The 15,044-nt window shown below is 38.3% G+C and overlaps 2 long non-coding RNA genes across 2 annotated transcripts in view; both read right to left on the bottom strand.

Annotated features, from left to right (window-relative positions):
- Nucleotides 1-90: 90 nt before the first annotated feature.
- On the bottom strand, nucleotides 91-1,087 carry LOC140687818 (uncharacterized). Its single transcript, XR_012062426.1, has 3 exons — nucleotides 1,026-1,087; nucleotides 576-673; nucleotides 91-299 (listed from the first exon to the last, which is right to left on the bottom strand). It is a non-coding gene; the product is annotated as an uncharacterized lncRNA (long non-coding RNA).
- A 6,596-nt stretch (nucleotides 1,088-7,683) lies between these two features.
- LOC140687816 (uncharacterized) overlaps nucleotides 7,684-15,044 on the bottom strand; it is a 34,556-nt gene continuing 27,195 nt past the window's right edge. The window contains exons 3-4 of the long non-coding RNA XR_012062424.1: nucleotides 14,507-14,633; nucleotides 7,684-7,907 (exon numbers count right to left, since the gene is read on the bottom strand). This is a non-coding gene — a long non-coding RNA (uncharacterized lncRNA). The remainder of the gene's footprint in view (nucleotides 7,908-14,506; nucleotides 14,634-15,044) is intronic.

Genomic DNA, 15,044 nt, shown 5'->3' with positions numbered 1-15,044 from the left:
GCCCCAAAATGACATGGAAGGCAAAGGTTGCTTAAGGGCGGAACATTTTTGAGAACATGCTTTGGATACCCAGGAAAGGACTGAATTGGATTAATATATGTTAAAATCCAGTCATTTATTTACAGCTTTTGGAACGTAACAGGTGTTCTGTATTGGGGCGGGGGTGAAGTTTTATGTGAAGCACAGCAGGTACCTCCTACTGTAAGTGGTGGGCCTGGTTCGGCATTTGCGTTTAGTCCTTATGAGGTCGGGGTTATCAGTATTCACATCTTGACTAGGGCTTGGAGAATTTAAATTTCCTAAAGAAACAGTGAACGATAGCCTTTCAACGATGCCATACTGTTACTCAAAATATGTGGCTTTAATTCTACTGTTAGACATTTATCCAAGGTATTTATCAAGCACCTATTAAGTGGCCATATGCATAGGTCACACCCATAATCCATAAGTGTACACAATACATAAATTACAAATACGAGCTCCCTGCCCTCAAGGAGTTACAGGTACACGTGCAAAGGTAAATGTTAGCATGAAACAACTTCCAAGAGGTATCATAAGGTATCATGTACTCATACCTGGAGAATGACAGTAGTCTTCTAGCTGGTCTTTCTACTTCCCCTCTGTTTCTTTACATTCTACTTCCATTCGGCAGCTGGAATGATCCTTTTAGGACCTGTGACAGAATATGCCGTTCTTCTGCTCAGAACCCTTTAATGGTTTACCAATTAAAATTCAAGAGCCTTACCGTGGCTCCTAAGAAAGAGCTTGATCTTGATAAACCACATCCGCAGCTACTGTTGAAAGCCCAGCTAACCCTCCGAGCATGCCAAGCACCAGCACTCTGGACTTACTGTTCCTTCTGCACCGAACACCGCCCTCCCAAACACCCACAGAATGTGCTTTCTCACTTGCCTCACTAGCTGCTCAAATGTAACTTGATCTGACAGTTCTTCCGTGGCCACCCCACCTAGGAGAGCTAACCCCTCCACGTACACACACTGCCCTCACTCTGCTGCTTTACTTGCCTTCATAGCAGTTAGGAGCACTTCCCAGAGATTCATTGTTTAGGTCTCCCTCGCCTCTTTGGCCCTACTGGAATGTTCCATGAGAGCAGGAATTTTGTCTCATTTATTCACACCTGTATCACCGTCATCTAGAACAGAGAGCTCAGTAAATCCTTGGTGAATGAATGACTAAGATTTAGAGCCAAATGAGGGTTAAGACAGTAAGATGGAAATTCAGAAGTAAAATATTGGCTGGAGTGGCTTGGGAAGCTTCCTTTAGAAGGCAGAATCTAAATGATGAGGAGAATTCAAACTGTGCGGCGTAGGAAGCTGTTTAGAAAGGGGAAGGGTGGTCCAAGCAGGGTCAATCAAAGTCAACAGAGACACTAGACAAGGCAGTAATCAAATCTACAGTAATGCTAATATGCTAACATGTAAAAATATAACCAAAATAGGAAACTGCTAATAGCACATCAGTGAAAATTCACTTTGCCTCATCAAGCCTGGTTTATCTTCCTCTCTTTTATCGGCAAATCGCATCCTTCTTAGGTTGTATCCACCAGATACTCTCAATTCCAAACTGACTGGGAAATATATTTAGAGAACAGTTGGAATTTGTGTTAAACCATGAAAAAGCAAATATTGAAAATAACATAGAACTAAATGTTGAAATAAAGCATTAGCTACACACACATTTTAAGATTGTTCATGTCCATGAAAGACGAAGAAAATTATAGGGCATAAAGAACTAACTGGATTAAATGTCTCTAATTCCCTCTGGAAGTCCAGAGGTGTTTCTTATGTACAAAGAAAGAAGAAAATCAAATAGTTTCATTTTTTGAAACTATCCCAATTCCTGCTATGATAGTGCTTCGTTGTAAAGTTATGCTTATCTAATTCTTTGCCATAAGGTTTTAAACCATTATTTATATTTGTATATAATTTATTTTATTTCCTGTTATAATTATATAAGTGGATATAGTCATCAGTAATTTTTAATAAATCTAATCATAAAGATCAGCATGGCTATTGCCTTTTTGATAATCAAAGAGTTTATTTATTATGGGAATTGGTCTTTAGGAATCCAGGGTAACTTTTATACTAAATCAAATAAACAATACATTAATGAAATTTTATAAATATTTTTTAATGTAAAGGTCAATGTTAGGCAAAGTTGTGTCTCTCACAAAATTCATATGTTGAAGTCCTATTCTCTAGTACCTGAGGATGTGATAGTCTGAAGTCTTTAATGACCTGGATCTGAAGATAGGGTCATTCAAGAGGTAATTAAGGTAAAATGAAGGAATGAGGGTGGATCCTAACCCAGTCTGACAGGTGACCTCATAAAAGAGGAAACGTGGATACAGACATGTACAGAGGAAAGACTGTGTGGAGACAGCCAACCCCTTGATCTCAAACTTCTGGCCTCTGGAACGATAGGGAAATAAACTCTGTTATTTACACCACCCAGTCTGTGATAGTTTGTTAATGCAATCCTGGCAGAGTGATATAGTCAGTGATATGTTTTTACATGTCAAATGTAAGACATCTGAGAGTCTGTCTAGGGTAGTACTGTTGTAGAGCAGGTATTTAATCAATCCTGACTCCGTTACGTTGCTGCCCATTGACCCCTGTGATAACCCTTGTGTTCAAACAAAATTAAAGATGTGCTGTATGAATTGGTTATAACTTCTAAGAAATGAGTAGTCCTGTTGTGTCAAAAGCCGTTGTTGTTCTGACTCATATTCTCAGCATCCCTTCCATTTTCTGACTTGCTGGGGCTGGGGGCGGGGGTGGTAGTGGTGGTGTGGAGGGTGGGGGTGCAGCGGGGGACAATTGCACACGAGCTTCCCCTCTTCTCCCTGACAGCTCCTCTTTTCTACCTTTCCCAGGTTGCCCTGCTTTCTGCCTCCGGCTCTTGTGGCTTTGCCCACCTGAGGCCAGCAGTAGCTCTCAGCTCATGCCACGCACAGCGTTGAAGTGTTGGTGAGTTAACACTCCTGGGTCAGCCTTCAACCAAAAGGTGACAACAGCTGATGAATAATGGTTCTTATCTCTTAGCCTTTAGCAGTACAGTTTTGGAAAGACCATTCTCTGTGCTTCTTACGAGGTCCTGGTGAAATTGAATTCTGGATGCCCAGCAGCAACTTCAGTCACATACTCCTGTACCATCTTCTACATCTTCTTCCCCATTCCCTCGCTGCTTCTCACTCCGGTCACCTCCCAAATGACCTGGCTACACACAAGTAGTCGTCTTAGGTTATGCTTTGCGGGGAAACCAAGCTAGGGATGTTGGTGAAAGAAGAAAGTCTCAGGTCTCAGCTCAGGTCTCTGGAGCTGGGTCACTCACCAGTCACATGGCAACAGGGGTACCTCCTGGTGTGGGACACCCCAGTTACTAAGGTGCTTTCCTACCTGTGGTGGATTGAAGATGAAGATGAATCATTCATCTCTGTGGTCACTCTAGCACTTGAATGGGAACAGGTGGTGGTATTTATAAGAATGGGGAAATTTACTGGCTTTTTTTTTTTTTTGTTTTACTTTCATGGTCAGCTAGTTATAAACTCACCATGAGAGCTGGGAAGCCCCCAAATCAGTATTAAAGAGACCCTCATCTCTTGCAGCCACAGGATAGACTGCTGAAAGTCCTGTTCAGGATTTAATTATAAGAGTGGCAGAGCTGCAGATGTGATTGAATGTGATTTAGGGGAGGGGAGGGTTCCAAGAAGGGGGGACCGGCTCTGGGAAATCCAACAGAGATTTCTCTGTTGCTAGGATACAGAGGTCACTCTGATTGGGTATCTTCAGAATTCTTACCTAAAAGAAGGGAGGAACAAAGGAGCTTTAAGGCTGTAGTTGGTAAAGAAGCAGTTGTCACTTACATTAGCCTCAGTAGTGGGATGGTTGGTCACTTCGGAAGTTTAGACAATGTTTTTGTTTTTGTCTGAGTTCAGACATGACTACCGTGTGGTCCCGTTTTTGTCCTGAACCATTGTGATCACTGAGTGGCCTTGACTGATGTTGGTGTTCTGTGAAATTGTTTACGGCCAGCAGGACACCATGGCCTAGTAGATAGTGCCAGGCCAGCTCCCTGCTGTCAGGGGCTCCTCTTCTTTTTCTCAAAGGAGAATTGTAGGGGGAAGGTATAGCTCAGTGGTAGAGCTCATACTTAGCATGCATGAGGTCCTGGGTTCAATCCTCAGAACCTCCACTAAAAAAAAAAAAAAATTAATAAAAAATACATAAATAAACTTAATTACTTCCTCCCCCCCCAAAAAATCAAAGCAGAATTGTACTGGTCATGTACTAGAATGATGAGGCCAGGGCCAGGGAGACACCAGCACATCTGCTGCTCCTGAATTACCCCATGCTACAACTTGCTGTGAGATTAATATTGGTATTTCCATAATACTTTCATCATAGCTCTAGCATGTGTATTAGTTTTCTGTTACTCCAAAGCAAATAACCACAAACTTAGCAAGTTAAAACTCATTTATTAGCTCAGAGTTCTGTAAATCAGAAGTCTGGTTATGGGTTGCCTGGGTTCTTCTGCTCGGGATTTTATAAGGTTGGAATCAAAGTATTGGTGGGACTGTCATCTTATCTGGAGCTTGGGGGCTTTCTTCAAGCTCATTCAGGTTGTTAGCATAATCCAGTTCACTGTAGTTTTTGGACTGAGGTCCCTGTTTTCTTGCTGGCACTCAGCTTCTGAAGGGCACCTTAATTCTTGCCATGCAGTCCATTTGAAGGTATAATCCATCCATATTCAAAGCCAGCAATGACATGTCCAATCCTTCTCATGCTTTAAAATGCTGATTTTCTCTACCTCAGAACTTTAGACCTAGATTTAAAAGACTCATATGATTAGGTCAGGCTCATAAGGATAACGTCCCTTTTGAGTATCTCAAAATCAACTGATTAGTAACCCTAATTACATCTGCATGATACCCCTTTGCCATGTGATGTAACATAATCCTGGGCTTGATATCCCATCATATTCATGTGGAGTTTTGTTCTTGCTGCTCATGTATATTTTAGACACAGATTGTGACCACTTAACAACTAGAAGAACATTATTTTAAAGCAAATTAAACTTAAATTCCTGTCTGAAATTGTTTGGTTTACATTTTCAAATAAATTCAATAGAGGTGGTCCTCCAGGGACATAAAGGACTTTTAATTTTGGATATGTTCTTATTCAGGGCACCTCGCTGAACATCTTCAGGGCCTCTCATGTTGATGTCTTAGGAGATGACGTTGCAGCAGGTGTTAAATGGTTACTTTGAATCTTTGGGACAAAATTGTCACTACTTAGCAAAACCTAGTGCCAGGTCTTGTACCTATTCCATGAGGATAAATTTTTAAAATTTAATTCTTATTTTTTATGGAAGTGTAGTCCATTTACAATGTTAGTTTCAGATGTAGAGCAAAGTGATTCAGTTATATGTGTGCACATACATATATATATATTTCAAATTCTTTTCCATTGCAGCTCATTACAAGAAATTGAATATAGTTCCCTGTGCTTGTTGTTTACCTGTTTTATGTATAGTAATGTATATTTTTTAATCACAAACTCATAATCTATCCCTCCCCATTTCCCCCCAGTAACCACAGTTTGTTTTCTATGTCCATGAGCAAGAGGAGAAATATTAAAAGGAAACCTCTATCTGCAAATTTTGTCTAAGATGCTTTTATGCAAATGATAAGTTTTGATTTGTTGTTACAATTGAATAAAGTAAAAATTTATAGTTGGTATCAAAGCTTTCATTTGACTATAAAATTATTATTTGTTTTTTTTTTACTGAGTTCTAAAATAAATAAGGTGAAAGATTGTATTACAATACTAGCCTGATTTGTGGAAGTCACACTAATACTTGGTTAGTTAAAATTGCAGGGAGAGCAATTTGCTATATTTAACACTAGAAAGTAGGTGAAAATCTCAAATCAGCCTGCAAAATGCAGAATGAAGCTCTGCCAAGAAATTAAGAGTATGATATATAGATATGTTTAATAATACATAAAATATATCCGTATAATTGACATAGAAACCACTTTCTAAGTACACTGTATTTTTGCATTTCAAAGAAACAAGGAATCAAAGAACTAGGAGGAAATCTGTTCTGTTCTGTTTCTCACATAATTAATATTGGACCAATTCATGACAGAAAAATAAGTTTTTACCTCTATCTATGTTCTCTGTGCTCTAGAGAAGTTTGTACAATTGAATAAATGCAATTAAATAAGGTCTGGGGAGGTGTCAAAGTAGCTATTTTCTTTAATCTTTTAAGATATTGTATGTAAGGTTTAAAGAAATAATTCTTTCTTTCAGCTTAAAAGCTAAAGCCCTTAAACTGAAATATGACAACCAATGACCAGAAAAGCAGTCGAAAAAGCATAATGATAAATTAATAACCTTAGAAAAATATTAGCTTACTTTTTGGAGTCACTTGTGTGAATTATAAATGAGTCCCTTTAGCTTCCCTTATTGTATGCAAAGCATTTCTGTATTCGTACCTGCCAGAGATCTTTGTATGTACTCTTACTGTTCTTATACAGAGTAAGAGTGAAATACAAAGATGAGGTTTAATGTGGTGAAGGAAGGTTTTTCTCAGTTTTTTGAGTTAGTTTTAAAAATGAGATTTAGTCTTTTCTTTTAAGTAATTTGTTACTTAGCTGTGTTTACCATGAATTGTTGCTTCTTTGAACCATCTCTACTGCTGGTTGCCAATCCGATTACACCATATCATAAAAATTTAGTATCTTTCTACTAGAGTTGTTCCTGGGTTCTTGTTCATTTTGAAGGTATAATCCAGTCCATAAATTGCTGACAGGACTGTTGAATTTAAAGCAACTAGCTGAAGTCTCTTTCCCCAGTACCCTCTTGGCAAATCCCCTCTCCACCCCTGAAATTCTTTGAATCAATTTTCACCACAAATATATAAGTGACCATGATTCAGCTGCCTTTAGTTTAGTTTCATCACAACATCCTTTCATAAAATAAGCTTCTTATTTCTTTGGAGATACACATTTCCATTTATCTGATTATCTCTCTATCTGTCTATCTACTTACCTATAATTTGAACAAAGGCTCTGTTATTCTGTTTATACTGTGAATGATTATTTTAAGGTGATTTAGGTCCTAACAGCAATGTAAGTTCTTTTAGAAATAAACTGGCCAGCTCTCATTCATTTAGACATTTAGAATTATCTGCAATAGGACTAATAAGGAAAGAGGAATTTTACTTAAAATATCTTGTGACAGTAGACTACTGGAATCATTGGGAAAAAAATGCTAGGGACCAATGGCTTGGAGAAAAATTGTGACATCTTGGTTTATTCCTCTTTAGCATGTTATGATGTAGAAGATGGTGTTTTTCCTTACCTTTTCCCCCTTAATTTTTTTTGTCTTAAGTTTGCTAAAGATAATGGAATAAGAGCAGTGTATTTTTCAGGCTTTTGAGATAACAGGAGAAATTCCAGTCACACATGTGGCAGTACAGAGAGCTAAGGGGCCCGGGAACGAGCATAGCGGACACCACCATGCACTTAAATGTTAGACACAGGCTCTACTTCCATGAGTGTGCTGCTGAACGTAACCTCGGTGAAGCATGCCTAATCCTGGGGAGATAGATCCTGGGGAGATACAGTGCGCATCACTCTGACAAATAAGACTCAAATTATCTTAAAGCCGTTTCTTTATAAAGTGGCATTTTTCATCTTACATTAAAGGCCGTTATTCATAAGAGCTTTGAGAACATGAAGAGTTGTGCACAAGCTGCATCTTCTCATTAAAATGGCTTGGTGGCGGTGCCCCCTGATTGTTATCACTGCTGGTTCTGGGACAGGAGTACAGTGTCCTTATCCTCAAAAGCCAGTGGGTAGACATAGCTTTTTCAGTTACCTGAAAGAGAAAGAGGTAATCTGTTACATTGCCAAACTGGCTCTTTTGCTACCCGTCAGGAGGTGACATTTGGCGTGCTAGAGTGCTTTACTTCTTATCAGACGTAACGTCAGAGGTTTTAGTTGCGTTGCCCACATTTGAGGAGGATAGGATATTTGGACGATCTAAGTAGCCAGCTCAGTCTTGTATTGAATTAGCTGCAATAAGCCAGGTAATCCCTCTGAAACACATTCTGTTGAGTAAGACAGATGGCAACAATGAAAAGATTCATCCTTCCTTCTAATTTAAGTGTCCTGCTGGAATGAGAGTTTTGTAGCAATACAGGCTGACAGCCAGTTCATTAATAAGCTTTCAGTACCAAAGTGATTGTAACTAAACTGAATTGGACTGTGGTGTTGAAATAACACTTACTACTAGCTATGCATACCATGTAACTTCTGTGTGGAACTACTTGTATACACACAGCATATCATACTATGTATGTGTATGAGTGTTAAATGCTTTTGGTACAAGGTTAGAGTTGTTTAAAAGATCCTTTTTCATTCTGTGAAGTAGGTGATCGTTAGCAAGACAAGGCTTTAAAACCTTGCTTAAATTACTCACTCATGTGCCCTCTGCTACAGCTACAGTATTGATGATCTTTGATCAAATTATTAGGGCAACTTGTAGCAAAACGAATACTGCCTGGGAATCCGGAGATCTCAATTCTGGCAAGTCTCTGCCACTGTCATGGTCTATAACTGAGAAGTAGCACCCTCCCAAAGATCTCTCACCACTGTCCCCTTGCCAAGTAGGCTAACAATCCCCTGTCTTGGGCCGTCACAATTCTTTTTATTTTTTAATATATTTTTATTGAAGTATAGTCCATTTACAATGTTGTGTCAATTTCTGGTGTACAGCACAATTCTTCAGTCATATATGAATATACATATATTTATTTTTGTATTCTTTTTCACCATAGGTTACTACAAAATATTGAATATAGTTCCCTGTGCTCTACCTTATAAACTTGTTGTTTATCTATTTGATATATAGTAGTTAGTATCTGCAAATCTCAAACTCCCAGTTTATCCCTTCCCACCCTCTTTCCCCATTGGTAACCATAAGTTCATTTTCTATGTCTGTGAGTCTGTTTCTGTTTTGTAAGTAAGTTTGTATGTCTTTTTTTTTTTTAAGATTCCACATATAAGTGATATCATATGGTATTTTTCTTTCTCTTCCTGGCTTACTTCACTTAGAATGACATTCTCCAGGTCCATCCATGTTGCTGCAAATAGCATTATTTTATTATTTTTTATGGCTGAATAGTATTCCATTATATAAATATACCACAACTTCTTTATCCAGTCATCTGTTGATGGACATTTAGGTTGTTCTTATACTCACTTCTGTTTGCTTCTTAGAGCAGTAATCACAGTGTTTTCCAGTTTCTGTGCTTCTCTCTTTATCTCTCTGTCTCCCTCTACCCACCTCCTTTACTGGGCTGTGAGTTCTAGAAGGCAGTGACCATGCCATATGTTTATCTTCATTATCGAATGTAGCGCTTTCCATTGAGGGGGCACTCAATGAATATGTCCTGAACAAACAGATTTGTATGTGAGGGAGTTGGAATAGAGTATCTTTAATGACTCAGTGATTTCTGTTTATAACTTGATAGTTGGTACAGTTATTTAATAATATAATTGGTCTGTAATAAAATTAGTTGGGTGAATCATTCCCAAAGCTATCAGGGGGATTATTCCAGATTATGAAGCCCTAGGTTGCCTGGGTTTGCTGTGGACATCTGAGGTGTGTTATTCATTGGTTTGTGACTTACTGACAGTAATTTGAATATTTTATAGTCATTCAGTCACATTATGAACCTCAACAATAGAATAATTTTTTTTATGGCTGTTTCATGAAACAGTACAATCTGAAGATTATTTTGTCATACTTTAAAGGATGTATTTCTAATTATTAATCTCATCAGATCATTGAACACATTAGTTAGTGACACTGCTAAAATGGGTAGCAGTGCTATACTCTGAAATTTTATTGAGAGCTCCAACCAGAACATGCATGCACAATATAATTCTGGATGGTTGAAATATCTGAAGGCATGCAGATTTAAAGGTAATGACATTTAATATGGAAATGTGATTTTGAGACTCAACCAAAAGAATTGCTTTAGTCCTGCACTTTCATGTACATGTAGGGTTGGGTTTTCATCTGGATCTGAACCTTGGAAGAAAGTCAGCAATTTGAGGGTTGAACTCAACTCAAATTATTTCCTTTTCTTTTGTACTTAATTAATAGGCTATGCTCTAGACTACTGGTCAGAGAAGATACCCCAGACATGCTTTATTCTGGTATTTCTGGGATTTTTAATTTAAATATTTGTATATTTTAAATTTTGTTGTCTTCTTTAAGTTTTAATGTTGTTTATGATCATGAAACACATCGACATAGTTAAAAATTCAAAAGTTGCAGATGCATAGGTAATGAAGAGTTGGTCACATACCTTGGTCTCATTTACTTAGTTCCCCTCTCCTAAGACAGCCAATGTTACCAGTATTGGAATATATTTCCAGTAATGTTAACACACATAAGACGTATACACACATGAATCTATTTTTTCCTCTTTAAAAACCTTAGATGGCCGTATAATACATAATTTTCTGCATCTGGCTTTTCTCATCTATTGATACATCTTAGAGATTTCTTAAGTTGAAATGGTGGAAAAAAACTGGATTCTACCAAAACAGGGGCTCAGGTTATATAAAACACAAGACTTCTTTTTTCATTTGTCTGTCCATGTATATTTATATTTTAGTCATAGATATTATTGCTACATTTATATTTTATTCATGTATATTTATATCATGTATAATTTTTGGTCTAGTCAATCATCATGCATTAAATCATGACATGTTCAGTATGATCAGGTGTTCCTTTCACATTGATTATGGGGGAGGGAAGCAAAGGACAAGTGTTTGCAGCAAAGTGTAAGTTTAAACTTCAGACTTCAAATAAAAGTTTTCATGCAGAACAGAGGGACTTGTTATTCAAGGGTGTGGAAACCATGACATAATTAAGAATCACTGAAATAAAAGAGCACTCGGTTATTGTCCTCAAATAATTAGATGTCTCTTATATAAACAGTAATTAGATTTTTGTGGCTCTGGACTGCAGAACTAGAACTAGACTGAGACATATTTACAGCATTTCCTGTTCCCGTGACTTTAAGCAGAGGAACTTCCCACAGTGAAATGGGCCGTCTCATGAAGTGCACAGCAGAGACTAGAATGGCCTTTTTCTGGGATGTTTTTATGCAAGGGATCCTTGTACTATAAAAGTGACCTTGATAACCATTTAGGGTTCCAGCCCTGACATGCTCTCTTCCAGACCAGTGCACCTGACAAGGCCAAGCCTTGGGGCTGCTTAATGGCAAAAACTGCTCCTTCTATGTCATGCAATTCCCAACAGAAGGAGCAGTACCAAGAGACGAGCATTTTCAACAGCAGCTCATCCTTGTAGGCAGAGGTGAATTGGTACAGAACTCTTCTATACCAACAGTTAAGTGTAATAGAAATAAAAGGAATTTTCTTTGTCCTAAAAATAATAGAAAAATGTAAGAACCACTTTAGAACTAAACAGCACTATTTCTGTGTTAAATAAAACAGTGTGTTTGGACACAATTTTCCCCATTAAGAACACTTTATTGTGTCTTCAATCTCGGTGCATGTATAGTGAGTGGTTGAACAAGAAAGCCTTCTCTGGCGCTGACTAGTTCTGATGTAGTTTTTTAATTTTATGAAATCATATAATTCTGAGTTTCCAGCTAGCTTCTTAAGAGCAGGGTTGAGGTCTAATATGGCTGGAAATTCTTGATCATCCTATCACAGTGTTTTACCCAAACAAATATTTCTTGAATGTATCAATAACTCATCAGCTCAGCCAAGACCGACTTCTTCACTGCTCTACATGAATATCTGTAATGTTCATTATTAGTGGGAGTACACTCCCTAATAGTGTTTCCCCTTTTGAACTGTCAGTGGTTTTGTTTCAGTAGCCTGCATTGTGTCCTCTTCTCCAGTTTTTCTTCAATTCTAATATCCTTCAGATTTTGGACCTAACTTTTTTACACCTCGTTATTGTCTTTCTTTCTTCCCCATTCTCTGTCTTTAGATACCTTAATACTTAATGCCATATGGTTTATACCAAATTATCATAATCTCCTATTACTCACTTTTGCAGATGTACAAAGAGTTCCCATATACCCCACCCTCACCAGTTTCCCTGTTATGAACATCCTGTATTAGAGTGGAATATTTATTACAATTGATGAGCCAATATGGATACATTATCACTAACTAAAGTCCATAGTTTGCATTCAGATTCCACTCTTGGTGTCTGGACAAACGTGTAATGATATGTCCTGTATCCACCATTTAAAGTCACATACAGAGTAGTTTCATTGCCCTAAAAATACCCTGTGCTCCACCTATTCATCCCTCCCTCTCTTCACCATGAGCCCCTGGCAGCCACTCATCTTCTACTGTCTTCATTGTTCTGCTTTTTCCAGAAGTCACATAGTTGGAATCATACAGTATGTAACCTTTTCAGATTGACTTGTTTTGTTTAGCAATAAGCATTTAAGGTTCCTGCATGTCTTTCCTTGGCTTGATGGCTCGTTTCTTTTTATTGCCGAGTCATCTTTTAGTGTATGAATGTACCACAGTTTGTTTATCCATTCACATTTTGAAAGCCATTTCTGTTATTTTCTAGAGAATATTTTTTTCTTTATGTGGTATTTAGAAGATTAATTAAATGCAGAAGTGAAAACTATAGCTAATGTAGTTTATTATTTCCGGAAATAGAAGGTATTAGAAAATATGCCTCATAGTGAAACATTCAATTAAAATCTCTTTTACTCTGAGGTCAGTATTTCATCAATATATGACAGAACTTAGATTGTTAAAATAAACATACTCTTTTTGCAGTCATAAAAACAAACATTAAAAAAAATTATTTTCTGCATGATCAAGATCCCCAAAAGTATGAATGTACAGAGAAATCTTTTCTTATGGATGATTATTTTATTATTACTTCTCACAAAAAATTTTAGTAGGAAAGCTTTTAATGTATAAATTTAGTTAAGGCTTATAGAGTCCTGGAATGTACAAAGGGAGCTTAGAGTCATCTGGTCCAGTCCATCACCAGTACCTGAATTTCTTCTCTGATGCTGAAGGCATGTGGTCTTATAGCATATGTTTGAATGACAGGAAGATCTTATAGATCAATGGGTTTCACTTTTTAAGATAACTCTAATCATTAGAAAGATTTCCCTTTTATTGAATTAACTCCATTTTCCCATAATTTCTACCCAATCATTCTAATTCTGCTCCATGAATCGTAAAGAAGAAATTTAAATTCCTCCCAACGATATCCCTTTGAATATTCAAAATATAGCCGTAATGTCTTGTTGCATATTATACTTCCTGAGCTCCTCATCGTCTTAGATCTCTTCCTCAGAATGGTTGTGCTAACACCACCATTCAAAAAATTTTGTGAATGCATGTCCAAGTTTTTCTCCTTCATTCACTCACAATTTCTTGAGTGCCTACAACTGACAGACACTGTGTTAGACACCAGGAATGCAACAATAAACCAGACAAAAGGTGAAACGTACTTCCAGTGGATGAATACAGACCAACAAAAGAAAAACAGTAAGTGAAATAAAGTCAAATAATTATTAAGTGTGAAAAATGTAATGAGGGAAACAGACAAGGGGCCAAGAGAGAAACTACGGAATGAGAGAAGTAACTTCAAAAGGGTGTTTGGGGAAGGCCAGTCTGAGGAAGTGTCTAAAGAAGGGGGCTAGGATGCAGCGAGAAAAGGCATGGACCACGTGGTTCTAAAAGATGTCTGCATATCATTTCCTAAGATGGAGACTAATTTCCCCACCTTAAATCTGGGCTAGACTTCTGATCCTCTTCCAATAAATAGGATGTGGCAGAAGGGATGCTATGTAATTTCTTAGGTGTGGTCATAAAAAAGAAATAGCTTCCACTGGGTTCGCTCCCTCTTGGATCAGTCATTCTGAGAGAAGTTGGCTGCCATGATGTGACTCCAAGCCTGCGGAGAATCCCATGTGGGAGGAACTGGGGCCCCGCCAGCAGCAAGCACCGGGTGGTGCATGTGAATGACCCTGCGAGTCAACCATTTTTGGAGGTGGATCCACCTGCCCCCATCATGCCTTCAGTTGACCCAGCCCCAGTCCACATCATGTCTAAAACCTCATAAGAGACCGCAGACCAGGACCAATCAGCTAAGCCACTTCTGAGTTCGTGACCCACAGAGGCAGACCACGTTTATTGTTGCTCTGAACCACTGAGTTTTGAGAGAATTTGCTATGCAGGTAACTAATAGAGAAGGGATGTGTCAGTCAGATTGCTTTTGGCTTCAAATAACATTAGACTCAATTAAAAGCACCTTAACAATGAGGAATTTCTTGTAGCCCTTACTAAGAAGCCCAGAGGTAGGGCCACTCCAGGACTGGTCAGTTCTTGGCACAATCACATACCCAGGAGCTCGCCACTCTGCACTGCCATCCTTACCAGGTCGGTGTCGTCTCCTCACAGAGCCTCCGTAGCAGTAATATCAGGCATACCCTGGGCAAGAGAGGCATTTCCTCCTGTGTGTGTTTTTGTAGATAAGGAAGATCTTTCCCTCACAGTTGGTGGCCTGAACAAAAAGAAAACAAAAGAACAAAAGAAAAGACCCCACTTAAACGTGTATCTGGTAAATGAGAGGGAGAAAGCAGGGGCTCTGGATGACACCTAGGCTTCTGGCTTAAGCAACTAGCTGGAAGGTGGTGGGTTTTTGTGTTTTTTGTTTTTTTCAGTTGTGTGGGGAAATCAAGAGTTCCATTTTGTATATGTTAAATCTGAGATTCTATAAGACATATACATTAAGTCATCAGGGAGCAGTTGGATTTTTACATTTGGAGTGAAAAGAGATAAAAATGTAAGCATAATCAACAAAAAGATGGTATTTGAATCCATGTAGTAGATGACTTGACAACAGGGGAGTAGGTGATAGGTGGCAGAGGAGGCCCACAGCCACGTGTGAAGAACTCCAGCATCTCAGATCTGG

The sequence above is a fragment of the Vicugna pacos genome, chromosome 20 (assembly GCF_048564905.1).
Source record: "Vicugna pacos chromosome 20, VicPac4, whole genome shotgun sequence".
NCBI lineage: Eukaryota > Metazoa > Chordata > Mammalia > Artiodactyla > Camelidae > Vicugna > Vicugna pacos.
Note: the sequence above shows the minus strand (reverse complement) of the source record. Positions and strands in the feature narration are given on the sequence as shown.